Below are 7,030 nucleotides of genomic sequence, written 5' to 3' on the forward strand. Positions count from 1 at the left end.
ATAAAATATATATATATATATATATATATATATATATATATATATATATATATATATATATATATATAAAAGGGATTTAAATTTAAGAATTAATCCCATGTACCAAGGAAAACAAGAAGAAGCAAAGGATCCAAGTCAAGCAAAGCACTCTTTCCTTGAAACTGATTTCGTACCTCCCGAGGGTGCTAGGAGCGTTGTACTGTCAATCTCCCAGGATAAAATGGATCAACGGAACAATAGTTTCAGCACTCAAACTATAGCCCTTCGGCGAACTAAAACAACTGGCTTTGAACACAACTATTTTGGAAGAATGAGCAGAGTTTCGGGAAGGTGCACTACTACACAGACGGCTTTTAACGTCGGCTAAAATCCGACGTTGATCTGGCCGACGTTATAAGGGTACACATACAACGTCGGCTAAATGTTAGCCGACGTTGTAAGGTATACATACAACCCCGGCAACGGCGCCAATTTGGTTATAGCTTTTAGGTACACGCAAATACCCGGAGTATTCCGGGGTTATCGATCCACAGGGAATGGTTGGTCAAGCACTAACTCGGATTGATTCTTGTGAAGCTAGTTCGATAATAACGGGATTAAGACAACAAAAGTAAATAACAAAAATAAAAGCAACAAATGAAGAGAGATATATAAGATGCAACATAGGTAAGGATATGGATCGGGTCAATGCCCATCATGAGTCAAACAAATGTAGAAAAGAAGTTTTATCCCTTGTGAATGGAGGAAATGCACTAAAGTCCTCGGTGCCACTCTCGTGATCTACCCGAATGTGCCAAACCGCAAGTTATCTACTCTCGTAGTCTACAAGCGAGGCTCGTCTTAAAGATCCTAAGCAAATCAACATGCCCAAACTCAAGTTAATCCTACAAGTTGTGAGGAGGTAGCCTAAACTAACCTCTAGATTCCAACACGCTGTCACCCGTGAAGGAACCGTTTTGGCTAACTTCTAAATTCCAACCCGCTCTCGCGGTGAAGGAACCGAAGATTAGCCGAGAAATCCCTCTATAATTTATCAAGCTCTCGCATTGTATAAATCAATAGGTATGGCAAGAGTGTTCTAGCCATGCCCGATTCTCACCGTGACACAACAACAAACAAGCATGTAATTGGATCCATTAATCACACACTTTCAATAACAAGTCTTGCACACAACAACTCATAGAAGCTAAACTAACAATTCATAATAATTGAAGAACGAACAACAATCTAGACATAAACACAATCCATAATCCAAATATAAATAAATTTAAGAACAAGCATCTTGATACAAGGTTAGCTCAAGGTAAATTAAGGAAAGAAAGGGAAGAAATTCCCCTCGATCCATCGGTTGAAGCTCATAACCTTGTATCATCCCTCTTCTTATTACAAAATAAATCCTAATCTACTCCTACACTACTAAACAAGCCTCACTTGGAGGTCTACATTTTTAAGGAGAAGAAAAGGAAAAGAGAAGAGGAGAAGGGACTAATCTAATCTGAAAATTGGATGTTGAAGAATGGAGAAATGAGGGGTATTTATAGTTGGGCAAAGGCAGGGGCAAAATTGGAATTTGGACTGTAGAATTCTCGCGCATGGTCTACGATTTTCGCCGCGGCGAAAGTCCAAAAATCCGGGCAGTGTGAAAATGGACAATAGGCGTCTGTTTTAGGACGCAGACAGACGCCTATGGTCTTCCTCCGGAATTTCTGCTCTCCTTTTTGCTTTTTGCCCATTATTTGCTCCATGTTTCTTGCCATCATTTCATGCTTTTTGTCTCCACCATCCATTGTTTTGTCATCTTCTTTTTGTCTTATGTGCACATCCACCAAAGCCACTTATGCATTCACATCTCCACTATGCAAATATGTCTTCCACTTTCAATTTTATGCATTTGTTCCATCTTCCTACGCCACTTTAGCCTATTCATCATAAAATGTAACTTAATTAACAATAAATATAAGACAACAAGGCCGAACACTAATATTATGCTCACTTGTGTATTTTTCATCAACTTTGATTAATTATGAACATAATATTAATATTTAGTGGTAGAAATATGGGGTAAAAATATGATCAAATATGCCCTTATCACACATACTAACTTAAAAACAAATAAAATACCCTACAACGTCGGCTATTTACAAATAGCCGACGTTGTAAGTAACTTAAAATATGATTTTTCTTCGTTTTTTTAAATCACTGCCCAAACACACAGATTATATAGGAGATGTAGGATTAAATACAATTTAATCATAGCATTAATCTAATATTAAAATCAATCATATAACCTTTGTAACCGCAAAATTGGAATTAATTCGAAATTAATTCCATAAGCCTTAGAAAGGCTCTTGTATAAATGGTGGTGCAAACCCACTTCCAAACCAATGTGGGACAAAAGCTTACTTTAAAGCTTTTTCCCTCCATTTTTCAACTCCAAAATGGGTCTACTTTGAGAACCAATTCCTCATTCACCTATTATTTGTTTTGAGCGTACAATATATCAATCTCTTTGTCTAATTACGAAGAACCTGAATCAACTTTGACCCGACCCAAATTGGAAGTGAACCCCACATATAATTGTACCACAAAATAGCCACTTAAAATGTCATTTTATGTTATTTTTCCAACAATCCTCCACATGAATGAAAAATTGATTTTCAAGACTGAAAAACGACATGATTGTGTTCAAACGGTTGATCCCTACATAGGAAAGGTAGGTGTTACCCTTTGAACCTTGTCTTGTAAAGATATGTTTACTCTACTGGCAGTTCAATAGAACCTGATGTCTTTGAACTGACCGCCGCTTGTGTAGACGATGACATATCCCACATAGGAACCTTCCAACCTTTCTGTGCCCATTTTGGTCGTGGGTCACCGTTCCTAGTTCTGCAAGAGTTTCTAAACAATTGAGCCCTATTCAATTCTCCTTTGAAGCAACCATCACTTCTCTCACATAGATGATTCTTTTCCGAGTATCCTGCATACTCACACATGTCAATCGATATTCGAATCATTAAAGCAACATCATACTAACCTCGTACGGGAGTCACTATTCTAACGAGGAAATGGAAGGGAGTTCGAGACCCCACAGTGACACGCTTCCTTCCATAATTTAGTTGTCCCATTCCTCGTTTCAATTTCTCAACAATCATTTGCTTACCATTAGATTAGCAACCGCTACATTATCCTTTGACCTCACATAGTCAACAAAGATAACACCAGTTGTGAGAAATTGTTTAATGGTACTCTATCTACGACTTATAAGTCTAGACTTACCATGCAACTATGTACTCTATTAATTTTGGCTTTGACTATCGCAATGCACACACATTGGAGGTATGAGTTTTCCTCAACTAGGAATATTCTCAAGAAAATGGCAAAGTCATTCAGCCTCTTCATATGTATAATGATGGGTTATGTACTCTATGGTGTTTTGAAAATTATATTTGGTTAGCCTAAAGGATAAATATATTGAGTATTATAACTGTATACTATTTTAAAAGGATAAATTATACAAATGTACGTATTTTGAAGGATTATATAAATGTATTCATATGAGGAATCTATTAACCTTGATAAATGTTTATGGGTTGAAACCTATATTTTTAGAAATGTTTAATCTATGTACTTATATATATAATGTATATAAATATTTTACAAATTGATAAGTAATATGTTGAAAACTTATCATTTTTGGGAATGTTTTGAGTATTGAAAATTCTATATGTTTGGAGTTATATCTATATTCTTGAATAATTGTTGTAGAGTTCAGTGGGAACTCTTACCTTGAGAAATTATGTTGAAAATCTATATATTGAAATTATTAAAACTATAATTTATATTGAAAGATATGAAATTATATTTATTTTGGAAGGACTATTACTTCTGGAGGAAGTGTGTAATTAGAGAAAATGTATTATTTTGCATACTACTATAGTTTAATTTGGAGGATAAATACTATTTTGATATAAACCCTATTTTGAAAAATATTTATATATTACTTGAACCTTACGTTGATTTGAAAACTATATTTGAATAGCATGCGGCGGTGAAAATACCTATGAAAATCTATTTTGAAAGAATATTACTATCTTAAAGGAATAATATAAAAATGTACTTATTTTAGAGGTTTATCCTTTTTTTGTGTTGGATTGTGATGTGAATTATGATGTGGGCTAAGGCCCTATGTTGGAATTAAACTGGTAGAAATTACCCTGGGTTAGTATTTGAGGGGTAACATGGTTGATATCATCCTGGGTTACTAGGATTGGTTTACTACCCGCTGGGCTTGAAATCTCAGTTAGGGGGTGTGCACATTTAAGATAGTGGTCCTATTTCCACATGTGGTAAAGTGGGGGTTGTGTGTTGTGTTCAGTAGATGGTTGTTGTTCACTTAGGGTTTCACTGAGATGAAGTCCCTACCCTACTATTGTGATATTGAGATTGAGATTGATACCTTCATACTTGTGATTGGTTATGATTGAGATACTTCCACTTATTTATTATGATACATTGATATTTGAGAAATATGACTTGAAATCCTCCCTATCTATGATTATTGACATATATGTTTTTTAGAATGATTTATGAGAAAGTCTATACTTTAAATTATTACTTAATGAGTATTGCTATATGAAGTTATGAGTTCCTCCATATCTATGTTATGTTTTGAAAATACTTATGAGAGAAGAATATGTTTTGAAATTACTATTATGTTGAGAAGTATATCTTGTGAGAAATGTTATTTAGAAATCCTTCATACTTATATAGTAACATATGTTTGAGAAAGTATAATGCTTTGAGTGGCTTATAATATTTGTACTATGTTTTGAAAGAGATTGGGAAATGATTTGTGAATGGTTATAATGCTTTGAAGATACTAAACACTATTATTTTTAAAATCTATTACTCTATATGAAATATGGAATTATTGTTGGGTAAAGTGTAGTTTGGTTGTTGAGTAAACCAGCTATAAACCATGTCTATAATGTCAAGTGAGAACTATTTTGGGAAAGTATTATAGTCCCTATATATAGTGTTAAGTTAAACATATTTTAGGAAAGTTATATATTTATATATGTGTGTGTTCATGAGGTGGTTATTATTACTTAAGGTTATAGTCAATCTCGGCGGAGCCCTATTTATGATGTTGAATGAAAACTATTTTACAAAGGTTGTGATGTAAGTGGTTGTTATTACTTGGTGTCCTCATTGGAGTCTCAAAGGTTGTATTTTAAGAAAATCATACCTTAGTATGGTGAGTGTATGTTGTGTTAGAATTGGCACAAAATCTTTATTTGGGAAAAACTTGTGATTTTGGTGTGAGTTAAGCTTCTTGGATCTCCTCCCTTATTTTGTAAAATTCCACTCATTTATTCTAGTGTCGGCTTGAAGTATTTTGAAAACTCATTTGAAAATGTTCTTACAAAGCCTTTGATTCAAAAATGTGGTTGAATCAAGTATCAAAACCTATTTACCAGTGTTGTAAAAATCGCGCCTAGGCGCTAGGCGCCGCCACACCGTGGCATATTTTCGTCTAGGCGCCATCCTAGTCGGCCGGCCACCCTAGCCGGCCGACTAGGCACCTAACTTGGCCGACTCGGCGCCAAATCGGCCGAGTCGGCCGAGTCAACTCGGCCGAATGATTATTATAAAAAAAATTGTTATTCTGTTTTAAATTCTGGAGCCTTGTGCCCAATTGCCCATGCGTAAAGTTTTAACAGTTATTAATGTGTCTATTCAGTTTTATATATTATTATACATATATAATAGTATTAATTAGAGCACATGGCTCTAGATAACTTGGGATGTGTTATTCAGAATAACATTTCCCAAGTTATCTAGAGCCTTGTGCTCTAATATAGTAATATTATATATATAATACTTTAATATACCATACACATTACTACATTATAGAAGAAGATATTTCGGCATGCTCTGTCCAACCATAAATGATAGCTAATTTAAAAAAAAAAAAAAATCGGGGCGCCTAGCGATTTTTTCAACCTTGCTATTTACAAAGTATATATATTTTCAAACTATAAATGTACATATTTTACACGTCAAAGTGAATCTTACTTAGCATTTTTATGCTAATGTTGTTTGTGTTTTGAAACCTTGTTATTTTCATGATAGAATCAGTGGCTAGCTTTGAGAGAGCGTTATAAAAGGCATAGTACCTCGTGGATGGTAATAGAATAGCTCATTCGAGTTGTATAATTTTGTAATGGATTAGAATTCCTAGAATTGTTTAATGTTGTAGATTTGTAAGATTTGCTTTTTGGAGTTCAGAAATGTTGTAGATAGATGGAACCCTTTTAGCCTGTGCGTTTGGGTTTGGTTGGTAGCCCAAGCGTGGCGTGACACCCCTTCGTTTCAAATTTTGTTTTCGCTTCCGCATTTGAATTCTACCTTTCAAATTAAAATACCCTTTTATTGTAAATATTTCGGTTTTGAAAATTGGGTGTGTTAAACAATGCCTCACTCCATGGTACAGTTAGGGCAAGGGAGAGGCAGCCTCATCGTGACCCAAACCAACTACCCAACGCTAGATTTGCGACATACAAATTTGCGGCATTGTCGTTGGATTTGTGGCATACAGGTTTTTGTTGCCTTGAATATCATCCATTGTTTCTCTACATCACACAAAACCAAAAACCAAAACCAAACCCATAAATAAAGGCATCCATACTTTACGTGCATACAAATCCTAAATATAGAATGCAGGAAGAAACATACATACTGGTGAGGAGCTTGGCAAAGAAAACATTGAGACGCCGAGCTTCATAAGTCTATAAGGATATTTAAGCATGTGGATATGTTATAAAGAATGTAGATTTGTAACTTTATTTGATTGGGAATCATTGATTGCTGATTTTATGAAAATATATATGGTTAAATAATGAAATCAATGATTTTACTAAAATAATCTTGAGTTTGGGCAGGAAAATTCTGCCAGACAATTCTGTTATATATATATATATATATATATATATATATATATATATATATATATATATATATATATATT

The sequence above is a fragment of the Ipomoea triloba genome, chromosome 11 (assembly GCF_003576645.1).
Source record: "Ipomoea triloba cultivar NCNSP0323 chromosome 11, ASM357664v1".
In the NCBI taxonomy this organism is placed as follows: domain Eukaryota; kingdom Viridiplantae; phylum Streptophyta; class Magnoliopsida; order Solanales; family Convolvulaceae; genus Ipomoea; species Ipomoea triloba.